The sequence below is a fragment of the Mirounga angustirostris genome, unplaced genomic scaffold (genome assembly GCF_029215605.1).
Source record: "Mirounga angustirostris isolate CCGP_5_RB_7025 unplaced genomic scaffold, mMirAng1.0.hap1 SCAF_5, whole genome shotgun sequence".
Lineage (NCBI taxonomy): Eukaryota > Metazoa > Chordata > Mammalia > Carnivora > Phocidae > Mirounga > Mirounga angustirostris.
Genome location: NW_026991713.1, coordinates 57110878 through 57127414, shown reverse-complemented (window position 1 = coordinate 57127414; position 16537 = coordinate 57110878). Strand labels below are relative to the sequence as shown.

Below are 16537 nucleotides of genomic sequence, written 5' to 3'. Positions count from 1 at the left end.
AGGATATATTATCACACACAAGCTGTCACTAAAATCTTTTCACACCATCATCTTGTGCTATGGTAGCTAACCTATTTCTAGCTCTAAGCCTGCATCTGATTGATTTGCAAACTTCTGGAAGTAGCTGGGCTTCAACAGATACTGAACAACATCAGAAGTATTTTTTTGTCTGAGTTATATTTAGCCTCTATTCCCCCCTCCTTTTCTGTTTAAGAACTTGAGAAAGGAAGGAATTACTGGATAGTAGTTACTAACAATGGGTGTTCCTAATGTTATAAAACTTCGGCTGTGGGGGTCCTGGGGGAGATTTCATTTTTGACTACCATGGAGTAACTAAAAAAAAAAAAAAAAAAACGGGTAAAACCATGATTTTTAAGACACTGAACATCAGGGAATAAACAACAGTGATTCCTGAGAGATGGGAAACAAATAAGGTAAGCCTTATGATTACCCAAGCTCAATGCCTAGACACTGCTTCCAAGTAATGTCCAAAAAAAAAAAAAAGGTGGAGGGGAGCCCAGGAAAAACCTGGGCAGAGTCCAACATGCTCCCTGACTGGAGAACACAGGAGTGAAAGTCTGAGAAAGCAAAGGAGTCTAGAGTTCACAAAAGAGAGTATGCCACTGGGGAAAATATTTGTAAACCATGTATCTAACAAAGGAATTGTATCTAGAATATTCAAAACTCAAAGAAACAATTAGGAAATGGGCAAAAGACATAAGCATACATGGGGTGCCTGGGTGGCTCAGTCGTTAAGCATCTGCCTTTGGCTCAGGTCATGGTCCCAGGGTCCTAGGATCGAGCCCCGCATCGGGCTCCTCGCTCTGCGGGAAGCCTGCTTCTCCCTCTCCCATTCCCCCTGCTTGTGTTCCCGCTCTCGCTGTATCTATCTCTGTCAAATGAATAAATAAAATCTTTAAAAAAAAAAAAAAAGACATAAGCATACATGTTCAAAATCATTAGCCATTAGGGAAATGCAAATTAAAAACAGATGAAATATCTCTACATACCTATCATAATGGCTAAAATAAAAAATACTAGGGCGCCTAGGTGGCTCAGTCGTTAGGCGTCTGCCTTCAGCTCAGGTCGTGATCCCAGGGTCCTGGGATCGAGCCCCGCATTGGGCTCCATGCTCAGCGGGAAGGCTGCTTCTCCCTCTCCCACTCCCCCTGCTTGTGTTCCCTCTCTTGCTGTGTCTCTCTCTGTCAAATAAAGAAATAAAATCTTTAAAAATAAATAAATAAATAAAGATGAAATATGTAATTACTCTTGGGCATTTATCCCACACAAAGAAAAACTTATGTTTACAGAAAAACCTGAACATGAATGTTCATAGCAGCTTTATTCACAATGGCCAAAAATTGGAACCAACATAGAAGTCCCTCAACAGGTGAATGCTTAAACAAACTTGGGACAACCATACCACAGACTACTACTTAGCAACAAAAGGATACAAACTATTGACACATGCAATAATTTGGATGGATCTCAAGGGAATTATGCGGAGTGGGAGAAAAAGTCATTCTCAATAGGTTATATATGGTATGATTCCATTTAATTAACATTTTGACATGACAATATTAAAGAGCTGAAGAACTGACTAGAAAAGCCAGTGTTAATAGGTTCACGAATGGGGTGCAGGTAGCTGGATGTGGTTATAAAAGGGTAACAGGAAGAATTATTTTTTTTTTTAGGTCTTTATTTATTTATTTATTTATTTTTAAACGTTTTTTTTTTTTTAAGGTTTTTATTTATTTCTTTGAGAGAGAGAGAGAGCAAGAGTGGGGGGGGCGCAGAGGCAGAGGGGAAGCAGACTCCCCACTGAGCAGGGAGCACGACGTGGGGCTCGATCCCAGGACCCTGAGATCATGACTTGAGCCAAAGGCAGACGTTTAACCAACTGAGCCACCCAGGCACCCCAACAGGAAGAATTCTTATGGGAATGGAACTGTTCTGTATCTTGACGGGGGTTGTGGATATACAAATTCACACAGTGAAATTCCACAGAACTCCCCTCAATACACACACCCATGCACTGAGAGCAGTGCATGTACAACTGTCAAATCGGAATAGACTCTATAGATTGTAACAATATAAATTTCCTGGTTTTTCATGGTACTATAGTTATACAAGCTGTCACAATTGGGAGAAATTGGGTGAAAGGCACATGGAATGGAATACTGCTGTACATTTTTTTTTTGCAATTTCCCATAAATTATACTAATTTCACAATGAAAAGTTAAAACAAATGAGAAATGATAGATTATAAAATGAGTAAAGAGCAACATTTAAAAAGTTATTATAACTATATTCCATATGTGTAAAAATCTAAAGGAAAAAGCATGTTAGGTAGAAATAAAAAAAAAAATCTCTGAAATGGTAGAGATAAAAACACACTATGTACGACTGATAGCAGATTAAAAATTCCAAGAGAACAAATCAGGGCGAGTAAACAAGAAAACAGCAATAGAAGTCAACCAAAATAAAACACAGAAAGAAAAAAAAACATTAAAATAAAATGAACAAAGCATCCATGAACTGTGTGGGACAAATTCTAATTGCCTAATATATGTGTCAGTGGTATTTCCAAAGAAGAGACGGGAAAAAATATTTAATGAAATAGTAGCTTCCAAGTTTCCAAATTATAATAAAACTATAAATACACAGATCCAAGAAGCTGAAAAAAAAACAAACCAAGACACACCATTACCAAATTACCTAACACTAATATTACAGTAATACAGAGTAAATTTAAAAGCAGCCAGGAGGAAGGATATATATTACATATAGAGGACAAAGATGAAGACGATAACAGAATTCTCACTGGAAACTATTCAAGTCAGAAGACAATGGATTCATATCTTAAAAGACTGAAAGAAAAAAACTGTCAACCACAAATTCTATACTCACAGAAAATATCTTTCAAAAATGAAGGCAAAATACAGACTTTTTCTATACAAAAGCTAAACATCATCACAAGTAGACCTGTGCAAGTCCTTCAGGCTGAATAAATATTGTCTGGATTTACACAAAGGAATAAAGAGCATCAGAAATGGTTACAATGTGGATAAATATAAAAATCTTTTTTTAGGGCTCCTGGATGGCTCAGTCGTTAAGCTTCTGCCTTCGGCTCAGGTCATGATCCCAGGGTCCTGGGATCGAGTCCCACATCGGGCTCCCTGCTCAGCAGGAAGCCTGCTTCTTGCTCTCCCACTCCCCCTGCTTGTGTTCCTGCTCTCGCTATCTCTCTCTCTGTCAAATAAATAAATAAAATCTTAAAAAAAAAAAAAAGAAAACAAATCTTTAAAAAAAAAATCTTTTTTTACTCATTATTCAAATTTTTTTTTTAAAGATTTTATTTATTTATTTGAGAGAGAGAGAATGAGAGAGAGCACATGAGAGGGGGGAGGGTCAGAGGGAGAAGCAGACTCCCTGCCGAGCAGGGAGCCCGATGCGGGACTCGATCCAGGGACTCCAGGATCATGACCTGAGCCGAAGGCAGTTGCTTAACCAACTGAGCCACCCAGGAGTCCTCAAATATTTTTAAAGTTATAAACTATTCAAAGCAAAAATTTAAGATATACTGTAATTTATATACATATACAAGTATATATATGCATGTGTATATGTGTGTATACATATGTATGTATGTGTGTGTATAAAATAAATAAATCTCTCAAATAAATAAAACCTTAAAAATATATATATATAAATTCAAACACACACACACATACACACACACACAAGTAAATTGTATACCTGGAATAGGGCAATGGTCAGGAGGGAAGAAAAAGCAGTATACTATTATAAAGTTCTTATACTATACATGAAGCAGTATAGTATTACCATGAAATGGAATGTATGGCCCGTAATTGGAAAAATGGCAATCAACAGAAACTCACTTAGGAATCCCAGACCCTGGGCTTTAAATCAGCCAACTTAAATAAGACCAAAAAAGGAAACTATGACTAAAGAATTAAAGGAAAAGTATAACAATGTTTCAGAAACAGAATATTAACAGAAAGATAGAAATTATAAAAAGGAACCAAATAGAGGCACCTGAGTGGCTCAGTTGTTAAGCGTCTGCCTTCGGCTCAGGTCATGATCCCAGGGTCCTGGGATCAAGCCCCCCATCTGGCTCCCTGCTCCACAGGAAGCCTGCTTCTCCCTCTCCCACTCCCCCTGCTTGTGTTCCCTCTCTGCTGTGTCTCTCTCTGTCAAATAAATAAATAAAATCTTTTAAAAAGGGCGGGGGGGACCAAATAAAAATTTTGGAGTTGGAAAGTACAATAACAAAAATGAAAAACATAAGCAGAGAGGTTTGATACAAGATCTGAGCAGGCAGAAGAAAGAATCAACAAACTTGAAGCTAGGTCAATTAAGAATATCCAGTCTGGGGGCACCTGGGTGGTGCATTCTGTTGAGCATGGCTCTTGGTTTCAGCTCAGATCGTGGTCTCAGGGTCATGAGACTGACCCCCATATGGGGCTCCGTCATCTGCATGGAATTGCTTGGGATTCTCTCGCCCTTTGTCCCTGCCCCCCTCCAAAATAAATAAATCTTTTTTTCCTAAAGATTTTATACATTTATTCATGAGATACAGAAAGAGAGAGACAGGCAGAGGCAGAGGGAGAAGCAGGCTCCCCACAAAGCAAGGTGCCCATTGTGGGACTTAATCCCAGGACACTGGGATCACAACCTGAGCAGAAGGCAGACGTTTAACCGACTGCATTACCCAGGTGCCCCAAAATAAATAAACCTAAAAAAACAAAAAAACAATATCCAGTCTTCGGGCACCTGGCTGGCTCAGTCAGAAGAGCATGCAACTCTTGATCTTGGGGTGAGTTTCAGCCCCATGTTGGGTGTACAGATTACTTAAATAAATAAACAAAAACTTTAAAAACAACAAACAAAAAGAATATCCAGTCTGAGGAACAGAAGAAAAAAACATAGCTAGGGCAGTGAGGCAATAAAAAGAAAGAAAAGGCATTCAGTCTGGAAAAGAAGTAAAATTTTTCTATTTGCAGGAGCAGCTGGGTGGCTCAGTCAGTTGGATGGCCAACCCTTGATTTCAGCTCAGGTCATGATCTCGGGGTCCTGGGATCCAGCCCCAAGTTGGGCCCCTTGTTCAGCGGGGAATCTGCTTGAGGATTCTCTCTTCCGCTCCCTCTGCCCCTCCCCCCACTCGTGCACTCTCTCTCTCTAAAATAAGTCTTCAAAAACAAACAAACAAAATTTTCTATTTGCAGATGACATGATCTTATATATAGAAAATCCTAAGGAATCCACTAAAAACTAATAAACAAGTTCAGCAAGGTTGCAAAATATAAGGTCAACATACAAAAAGTGATTGTATTTCTATACACAAGTAATGAATATTCCAAATACGAAATTAAGGGGAAAAGTCCATTTACAGTAGTAACAAAAATAATAAAATACTTAGGTATAATTTTAACAAGGAAGTATAATAGAATAGGATTAAAAAAGTGTAAGGCTTATATATTAAAAATTATAAACAATCACTGATAGAAATTAAAGAACTTATTATTAAATAAGGGGGAAGATGTCCCATGTTCATGGACTGAAAGATTTAATATTGCTAAGGTGGTAACACTCTCAAAACTGATCTACAGATTCAGTGCAATCCCTATCAAAATCCTAGCTGGCTTTTTTTTTTTTTTTGAAGACATCGACAATCTGATCCTAAAATTCATATGGAAATGCAAGGGACCTAAAATAAACAACATAATCTTTTTTTTTTTTTTTTTAAGTAATCTCTACACGAACATGGGGCTCAAACTCACAACTCTAAGATCAAGAGTCAGATGCTCTACCAAATGAGCTACCCAGGCACACCAAACAACATAATCTTGAAAAAAGAAAAACAAAATTGGAGGACTCACATTTCCTAATTTCAACTTACCACACAAAATAACAGTAATCAGAACAGTGCTGTAGTGGAATAGAATTGAAAGGCCAGAAATAAATCTTTACATTTATGGTCAACTAATTTTTTTTTTTTTTAAGATTTTATTTATTCATTCGAAAGAGAGAGACACAGCGAGAGAGGGAACACAAGCAGGGGGAGTGGGAGAGGGAGAAGCAGGCTTGCCGCCGAGCAGAGAGCCCTATGCGGGGCTTGATCCCAGGACCCTGGGATCACGACCTGAGCCGAAGGCAGACGCTTAACGACTGAGCCACCCAAGCGCCCCTACGGTCAACTAATTTTCAAACAAGGAGGCCAAGACAATCAAATAGGTCAAGGACAGTCTTTTCAACAAAACGTCCTGGGACAAGTGGATAGCTAAATATAAAAGAATAAAGTTGGAACCATACCTCATATTATACACAAAAATTAACTCAAAATAGATCACAGACCTAAATGTAAAAGCTAAAACTATAAAATTCAACATGAAACACTAGAATAAATCTTCATGACCTTGGGTTAGACAAAACTTTCTTAGACATAACACTAAATGCATAAGCAACAAAAGAAAAAACAGATCAGCAGACTTCATCAAATTTAAAACTTTTGTCTGGGGGTGCCTGGGTGGCTCAGTTGTTAAGCATCTGCCTTCGGCTCTGGTCATGATCCCAGGGTCCTGGGATGGAGCCCCATATCAGGCTCCTTGCTCAGCGGGGAGCCTGCTTCTCCCTCTCCCACTCCCCCTGCTTTTGTTCCCTCGCTTGCTGTGTCTCTGTCAAATAAATAAATAAAATCTTAAAAAATAAAATAAATAAAACTTTTGTCTGTAAACAATATCATCAAGAAGGTGAAAAGACAACTCACAGAATAGGAAAAAATCTCTGCAAATCATGTATCAAATAAGGAACACTTGTATCCATAATAAAGAATTCTTACAACTCAATAAAAAAAGATAAATTATCTAAAAAAGGCAAAGGATTTAAATATACATTTCTTTAAAAAATATATACAAATGGCCAATAAGTACACGAAAAGAAGCTTAATTCAGCATCATTAGTCATCAGGGAAGTGCAAATCAAAGTCATAATGATATTACTTGACACCCACTAGGATGGCTACAATCAAAAGACAGACAATAAGTTTAGTAAGAATAGATAAATTGGGGCCCTCATACATTGTTAGTGGGAATGTAAAATTATGCAGCCACTATGGAAACAGTTTGACAGTTCTTCAAAAAGTTCAACAGAGTTACCATATGATCCAGCAATTTACACTCCTAGATATATACTCCAAAGAAATGAAAACATATACCCACAAAAAAACTTATAAAAAAATGTTCATAGCAGCATTATTCATAATACCCAAAAAGTGGAAACAACCCAAATGTCTAGCAATTGAGGAATGGATAAGCTAAATGTGATATATCTACACAATGGAATATTATTCAGCCATAAAAAGGAATAAAAGTACTGATACATGCTACAACTTGGATGAATCTTGAAAATATTACTCTAAATGAAAGAACCCAGATACAAAAGGTTCATATATTGTCTGATTCTTTTTATAGGATATATCCAGAAGAGGCAAATCCACAGAGACAGAAAGCAAATTAGGGAATGGGGAGTGATTATTTAATGAGTATGGTATGGTTTACAAAATGATGAAAAAGTTTTGAAACTAGAGAGAACTAGTGGTTGCACAACATCATAAATACACTAAATACCACTGATCTATATACTAAAACTGGTTAATTATAAGTTATGTGAATTTCACCATAATTTTTTAAAAAATAAATTAACTTACAGGGGGAAAAAAGTATATGCCCATACTAAAAAATAAATGTGAGAGTATATACTTTACAATTCCATTTATATAAAAATCTAGACAATGCAAACTATTCTATAGTGACAAAAGTTGATCAGTGGTTGCCTAGGATCACAAGTTGAGGGAAGTATTAAAAATGGGGATAAGGAAACTTGTGGAGGTGATATTTTCATTATCTTGACTGTGGTAATAGCTTCATGGGCGAATAACACATCAAAACTTAACAAACTGTACACTTTTAATACGTACAGTTTACTGTATATTAATTATAGCTCAAGATCTATTTTGAAAAAGATGGGGAAAGGGGAAATAGGGCAATGTATTCATGCTGGCAACTCAATAACTGATAAGGGAGTGATAAAAGCAGTTTTATTTTACCTTGATGAGTATACAAACAACACCTGGCAAAATTGTACATGGAGAACCACTCATAGCAGCATATAAATTTGAATTTCTGTATATTTACAAATACTTCTATTAACCAACATTATACTTTCAGAGATCCTGAATCTTCATTTTTGACTAATTTTTGGGTAGTGCTAAAATCCCTCTCAGTTCTGGCAAGTACTACCATTAGTATGATCTGTAAATAAACATTTAGACATACCAAGAAAGCTCCTACAAGAAGCCCTAATAAGGTTCCTTAAAGCTAAAATATCTGAGAACAGTATTTCAAATGTGATGAAAACAACACAAAAGAGTCCTATCATCCATACTAATAATCTTTTAAGAATTCCCCCGTTAATATCTATTAACCTTTTGTAAGATGAAGTAAATACCTATTTTGTAAGGTAAATATCTATTTACCTTTCGTAGATATTCACTCAAATTTAAACTATTTCAAACTTAGAAAAGCTTTAAAGTTAAAACTCTAAATTGGATTTTTCTTTACCAAAAAGTATGTCCATTGTTTCAAAGACAAACAAAAAGTATGATGCATTCACTAGTGGGAAAAGTTATGGAAATGAGGGTGAAGTTCAGTCAAAACCACTTTACAGTCGTGAGGAATGACATCATCTAATGACATCATCTAATGACATCAGCTACCATCATCTCTCACTTCGACTACAGCAGTAGTCTTTTTTATTTAATTCAGGTGAACTCAGTCTTAATATACTTTAGTCTCAGTTTCTTCATCTATTAAATGGGTACAATAACACTTCCAACCTCACGAGGTTGCGTGACAATTAAATGAGAATACAGGTATAGCACTTAGTTTGTTGCCTAGCATACGGAAAGTGCTCCATAAATGTTACCTATTATTACCTGAATAAATGTTCAGCCTCCATGAGTCCAGTGCTGGAATGGCATCTCATATAAGAAACAAGTCTAACCTCAAAAAAAAAAAAAAAAAAGTTAAAAGCAATTTAAATCTTAATATATTGAGACTCCCAAAGAAAATTAAAATATCCATTTCAAAATCCACAGCAGCTTCTTTTTTTGTTTTTTAAGATTTTATTTATTTGAGAGACAGAGAGAGTGCACACATGAGCAGGGGAGTGGGAGAGGGAGAAGCAGACTCCCTACTGAGCAGCGAGCCCAACTTGGGGCTCAGTCCCAGGACCCGGAGATCATGACCTGAGTCGAACACAGACGCTTAACCTACTGAGCCACCCAGGCGCCCCTCCACAGCAGCTTCTGAATATCTTCTTTCCCAATTCCTTTTGCTCACAATGTTTCTCATAACCCTACACCTGCCCTGAACCCTCTATATCCATTCCTACTTTTTTTTTAATCCATTGCTTTAATGCACAGTTTTATTTTTTTATTTTTATTATTTTTTTAAGTAAACTCTACGCCCAACATGGGGCCTTGAACTCACGACCACAAGATCAAGAGTTGCATGCTGTGGGGCGCCTGGGTGGTTCGACCAGACTCTTGGTTTGAGCAACCGACTTGGTTTCCACTCAGGTCATGGTTTCGGGGTCCTGGGATCAAGCCCTGCCATCAGGCTCCAGGCTGGGTGAGGAGTCTGCTTGAGATTCTCTGCCTCTCCCTGTCCCTCTGTCCCTCCCCCAGCTAGCACTCACTCTCTCTCTAAAATAAATAAATAAAATCTTAAAAAAAAAAAGTCGCATGCTCTACCAACTGAGCCACCCAAGGGCCCCTACCTATTCCTATTTTCAATTCACAATACAACACTCTGCTCACTTGGCTCTTTCTCCTCTAATGATCCACTCTTCTTATAAGCAGTTCTTGGTCCACTTTCTAATATAAGTTAATCATCCAGTCTTACTGCTTGAAATTCTTCAGCTGTTTTCTACCCATTATCCTTTTATACAAGACAATTCTAGAAACTGAGCTATCAGATAGGGAATCTCTCTCAGTAGATGAGAAGAATATAAAGAAGCCAGAGACAGAATTTCCTTCTGTGAGTAGAAACAAATACTACAAGCACATAATTTAGTATCTCCCCTCTCTGACTACAATATTTGCTATTATTATTATTGCCATTGCTATTACAGGACTCTGAGAGCTAGCTGCTGCTTAATCCACAGTAGAAACTCTGAGTGCTGAATGCCACCACTAGAACCGTTAATATGCCAAGCCAGTCTGTGTTCTTGGAACCCTCAAAATACCTAAGCCCTGCTGTGTCCTATGCTGAAGTGAAGAGCATCCCTAACTCTTCAGTTTTACAACTCTATACCATGAGTATCACATTGCTAAAGTCTGCCTTTCCGATACTGTACTAAGATTTCTATGAAAAAGCTCTTGTGGTTTCTTTATAGCCCCTGTACTTTCGGGTTTTGGCATTAGAGATGTGTGGGAGTTTGGTAAGGGTTGGGAGGCATGGCCAGGATATCGCCCTTCCCCTTTTCACCACCAACCTTGGTCCTGAAACACTGTCTGCCTGGTGATTTTGTCCCCCCAGGAAATTTCTCCCCTATGCAAAGAAATTACTAGTTGCCTTTCCCCACAGGCCCTCAAGCCGTGCCCAGATGTGCCTGATTTTTAAGTGGGCATAGTAAGTTCATGCTGAGAGCCTTGCCATACCAAGAGTTAGTTCTCTATCCAACTCTGACTTAGAGAATCAAGAGCAACATAATTCAAAACACACACTAGGACTTACTGATGTTATGGTTTTCTTGCCCTATTTGTAATTTTATCAAAATTAAAAGTGGAATACTTTCAGAAAGAAGTTCAATTCCTTTCTGCCGTCCATCCTCCATAACCCCCATGTAGTTTGCTAATAAAATGCTATAGCCTCATAACTAATTTCTCTACTTCCTCTCTGGGCACTCTCCTATATGTTCTCCCCAGAGAAGCATGAGTGATCTTTTAAAACTGTAAATCAGATCATTTAGCTTTCTTGATCAACCAGCTTCTTTCTACCAATGGTTTTCCATCATCCTAAGTGAGGTCTACAGAGCCCTACAAAATCTGGCCCCTGCCTATTCTTGAACATACCAAACCACATACTCCCCATGAGGCCTTTGTTTTCTTGTTCCTCCTGCCCAGAACACTCTTCTCCCATCAGGAAACGCTGGTTCTGCCTCCCTTTTAGTTCACACACCACTATAAAAACGTCTTCCTGACCATCCCATCTGGCTATACCCTCTCCCTTACTCTCAGTCACATCACCACATCTATTTTCTTCATACTATTCACCACAATCTGTAATTATTTATTTGCAAATTGTCTATCTTTTTAAATGAAATCTTGTATGTCTTGTTCTTATCTGTACCTCCAATGTGAAACAGTGCCTGACACAGAAGCACTGTAACAGTTTTCTGTCTGATTAATTTACAAAGCTAAGTACTACCTCTGAGATAAACTTCAGTTTTTAAAAAATTTTTTAAACTTATTTGTACAGCCAGGGTGCCTGGGTGGCTCAGTCATTTAAGGGTCTGCCTTCGGTGCAGGTCATGATCCTGGGGTTCTGGGATCGAGTCCCACATCGGGCTCCCGGCTCAGCAGGGGGAAGTCCGCTTCTCCCTCTGACCTTCCCCCCTGCTCATGATCTCTCTCTCACTCAAATAAATTAAAAAAAAAATAAAAATAGAAAAACAAACTTATTGTCAATAGGACGGCCAAGCCGTCAAAACCCTGTGTTCTTGTCTTCATTCTAACAAACTGCCTCGTATTCTCAGCTCCCTTGCTTTCTCTGAAGACAAAATTTGCACTCAGAAAATAAGATGGCAATCTTATCTGGCAACACTGTTCTCTGGGGTCTGTGAGACCCAAACCCAAGGTTCTCAGGCAGCAGCAACTGACAAAGATCTGGTTACCAGCACTGCACTAAGGAGTGCCTCACAACCCAGAACAACCAGGTTAAACTGATACAAGGTGCAAACGCCTTTAAGAGAACACAGTTGATAAAGAGTTCTGTGAAGTACTCCAAACGCCTTGAAGATAACCTCACAAGAGTAGGAAGATTCAGTTTAGCCATCTGACTGGTGGTGTGTTCTATAAAGCCTTAATAATGATCCTGTCACTAGGAAAACAGATACTGTGCCCTAGCCTTCTAATCAGCTGCATTTAGCAGCCAACATCCATCTTTTGCAATCAAATGCCACCTCTAGAGTTCCTATTCCCATCAAATTATCACAGGTTTGGGCAACAGATAAATCAGAAACTACAGTTAACAAATCTACTTGTCTGGGACCCAAGACAATTAATTAAACCTACTTGGAAAAGCAGAATAAATAGCCTCCAGTCACCTGGAGACAAGTTTTAAAGATCCTAACAACTGTAACACTTGGACACACCAAAATGGCTGTAATCTGCAAACCAGCCACATGTCACTTCCAATAGTACTCTTACACTGAAAGTGACCTTCCCCCTCCAAAATAAATAATGTTTAAAGTCAGGTGAATCTTGAACAGTGACTCTGACTTTTCTCTAAAATAAGGGCTATGACAGCTACCTTAATGAGAGGCCCAATAAATTCAGGGTAAGGGGCTCATTGTGCTGACACTGTCACCTCATCTAGGACTTCAGCTGATTCATCCCGATGGGCTGACAGGTCACTGACATCTGCACCTTGCCCAAGATTCTTGTTTATTTCACATATAAAAACACTGTCTCCTCAAGACAACTGCAGTCCAGACCAGTCCAGACAGGTCTCCTGACTTCACTGAGACCTCGGGAAAAAAAGTTGTCATTTCAGGCTCATATTAGTAACTCTAGATGGCTAACAAGGCATGGAAGAGATGGGAATAGAGCTCATAAAAGGACCAGTGTTAACATTCAGGTCTTACCAATTTTTAAAAAAAGGATAAAAAGAAAAAGATCAAAATCACCTGGGGAAGAAACTAATCTCTTCATCATTAAGAGATGCTTGGTATTATTATGGTGATTTGGAAAACAGTCACAAAGTCAGGACCTGAAAATGTCTGGTCCTTGGCCACACCAAGTAATCACAGACGACATCCTTTAAGTAAGCTCTGTTTTAACATAAACTTCAAGAAGAAAGACAAAGCAATAATAATTTTTAAAAAACCCCACAAACTATCCAATTCATTTAAAAGGAGCAATGGAAGGAAGGGAGTAAGAGAGAGAAAAGGAGAAAGAAAGAAAGGAACAAGGAAGAACAATGAATGCCTAATGTTGTAGATCAAACATGGCCACAAATTATTTGCAGCAATTCCCATCAAAAAGTGGAGTTCATCTCCTTACCCTTTGAATCTGAGCTGGCCTTGTGACTTGTTTCGTCCGACAGAATGTGGCAAAAATGACACTGTGCAATTTCTGAGCCCAGGCCTTAAGAAACCTTGTAACTTTCACTCTCACTCTCTTGGGACCTAGTCACCATGCAAGGTAGCCAAGAAAGACTGCATGAGAGGCCACGGTACCCTGGATGACAGCTCCAGCCTAATGATGGACAACACTGGAGTGAGGCTATCCAGGTACAACCAGCCCCTGGCTAACCTGCCAACTGATCACAAACACATGAGTAAGCCCAGCAAATTCCATGTGCAATAGAGGCAAGCCAGATGGGCCCTGCCCAAATTGCCAGCCCACTTAATCATAAGCAAATAAACACTTGGGTTTTTTTGGTTTTGTTTTTTTTTTTAAGATTTTATTTATTTGACAGAGAGAGAGCGAGAGCACAAGCAGGGGGAGAGGCAGGCAGAGGGAGAGGGAGAAGCAGACTCCCCGCTGAGCAGGGATCCCTATGTGGGGCTCAATCCCAGGGCCCTGGGATCATGACCTGAGCCAAAGGCAGACGCTTAACCGACAGAGCCACCCAGGCACCCTAATAAATAGTTGTTTTAAGCCACTAAGATTTGGAGTGGTTTGGTTGACAACAATAGGTAACAGAAATACCCGCAATCAGATGAGACTAATTCAAAACATCAATAGTGACACACTCAAAAGCAGCATGTGCATTCCCATCATGTAAGGAAACTAGAATCTCTAAATAATATATAGAACCACTCTTCATAGATAAGACATATATCCCAGAATCCCAGCAAAACACTCATTAATAAATTTGTTCCAGCATCTATCCCACATGTAAACACCTGCAGAAGATATGTGCAAATATATGTATCCCACAAAGGACTCATATATAAGATATACAAAAAAATTCTACAAATCAGTAAGAAAAAGACAAACAGCCCAATTTTTTAAATGGACAAGAACTGAAAGCACTGGGGCGCCTGGGTGGCTCAATCGGTTGAGTGTCTGCCTTCCGCTTAGGTAGTGATCCTGGAGTCTGGGGATTGAGTCTTGCAACGGGCTCCCCGCTCAGCGGGGAGGCCTGCTTCTCCCTCTCTCTCTGCTCCTCCCCCCATCCCGCTTGTTCTCTCCCCACCCCACTCTCTTAAATAAAAATAAACAAAATCTTAAAAAAAAAAAAGTTGAAAGCACTTCACAAAAGAGGATCCTTGAAAGACCAATATGCACATAAAGACACTCCACATCAGTGGTCATCAGGGAAATGCAAATTAAAGCCACAAAAAGACATCACTACATCCCCAACAGCTACAGTTAAAAGGACTGACAGTACTAAGTATGGTCAAAGACACAGCATAACCAGAACTCTCATACATTGCTGGCAAGAGAATAAATTAATATAACCACTTCAAAAAACTGGTAGTACTTATACTTCTATCCCATGAACTAGCAATTCCATTCCTGGGCATATAACCAGAGTGCTTACATCTATGAAAAGACATGTATAAAGTGTTCACAGCAGTATTATTCCTAACAGTCCCAAACTATAAACTCAATGGAAAACATATGGTACAATCAGAAAATGAACATTACCTACCAATGATAAAGAACAAACCATTGCTATATGCAACTACATTCATGAATCTCAAAGACAATGTTGAGCAAAAAAGACACAGTAGTATATACTGTATGATTCTATTAACATGAAATTCAAAAACAGATTAAAACTAATCTATGGTAACAGAAGTCAGATTAGTGATTCTGCAGATACAAGAGTATTTGAGGGGATAGCTTATAACTGACATGATGATGGATGCAGCTGGTTGTGTACCTGATCATCCAGCCAACCAACAGATGCTGCTAGGCTTAGTTCTGCTTTAGGAAGGACACACTCTAACCCCTGCACTGGTTTGTACAGCCTGGCCTTTTGTGGCTCCATGACCAAGTCAGTGCCTTAGTTTAAAACCTCATCACTTTCCACTGGCCTCCTTAACGCAAAACACACTATGATAAGGGTAATCTTTAAAAAATACAAATATGATGGCATAATCCACCCACACCCCTACCATACACACACTCCCCTTCTTAAAATCCTTCAAAGACTCTCCATTTCTTATAGGATAAATTCAGCACTCTTTAGCAGGATACTTAAGTTCCTTTATGATCTGGCCCCTGACTACCTTTTTTCTTTCTCTCCATATATCCTGAGTTCCATAACAAAGTATTTGTAGTTGACCTAGAAAGCTATGCTTTTTTCTCACCTCAGTATCTCTAGCTAAGTAATGCATGTTCTACCTAGAACAGCAGTTCTCGAAGTACGGTCCCAGGAGGTCTAAGAGGTCCAGTATTTTCACAACAACAAGATCTTATTTATTATGATAACACTAAGATGTTATCTGCCTTTTTCACCATGGTGAAATGGTAGGTATAATTGCCACTCTTAGCATAAATCAAGGCAGGGGTATCAAATTGTACTAGTACTAGTACTATCATATTCTTCACCACCCCACACCTGCAGCTTAAAAAAGAAAAATTTTACTTGTAAATGTCCTCGATAAAGCAGTAAAAATTAATAATTTTATTAAATTCCACTCTTGAGTACATGTCTTTTTAATAATCGGAATGGCAAAATGGGAAGTATAAACTAGTTCTGCAGCATATCAAAGTACAATAATTGTCTCAAGGAAAAGCAACTGAGCTGCAAGCTAAACTAGCTACTTTTTTCGTGGGATACTATTATTTCCTGAGTAAGCAAATAACAGGCAAACTATGGTTATGTGGCAATGTTCTGCACAAAAATGAACAAAATGAGCCTGTTCCTTCAAAGAAAATAAGTGATAGTATTTGTTGTCAGTGATAAAATTCAAGCTTTTCAGCTAAAATCAAAATTTTGAAAAAGTGTATCTTCTCTGAGCTTGAAAACTTCTTAAGACTTTTCTGATGAAATGACAGTGATATTCATGAGTTTTTTTTTACTTGTATAATGAACTGTGTCAAACATCTGGAAGATCTGCGTAACTCGGTGACCAGTATTTTCCAACTGATCAATTCATGATAATTCAAAAATCACACATGGATAAAAGATCCATTCAATGTACAAAATAAATGAATTTTAATGTCACTAAGTACAAAAGTTCATTAATATGGTTTCAGATTCTACACTGG

General features: G+C 38.4%; 1 protein-coding gene across 14 annotated transcripts in view; it reads right to left on the bottom strand.

The window, feature by feature from the left end:
- LOC123843600 (SH3 and cysteine-rich domain-containing protein 3) overlaps positions 1–16537 on the bottom strand; it is a 167671-nt gene that overhangs the window by 118731 nt on the left and 32403 nt on the right. For 6 of the 14 annotated variants that reach the window (XM_064591037.1, XM_064591030.1, XM_064591035.1 and 3 more), the window contains one exon: positions 9017–9079. The exons of 3 other annotated variants lie outside the window; for them this stretch is intronic. The gene's annotated coding sequence lies outside the window, so the exon portion shown is untranslated. Of the gene's footprint in view, positions 1–9016; positions 9085–16537 lie in introns of all 14 variants that reach the window. 5 more of the 14 variants (XM_064591036.1, XM_064591039.1, XM_064591040.1 and 2 more) reach the window with 1 other exon arrangement.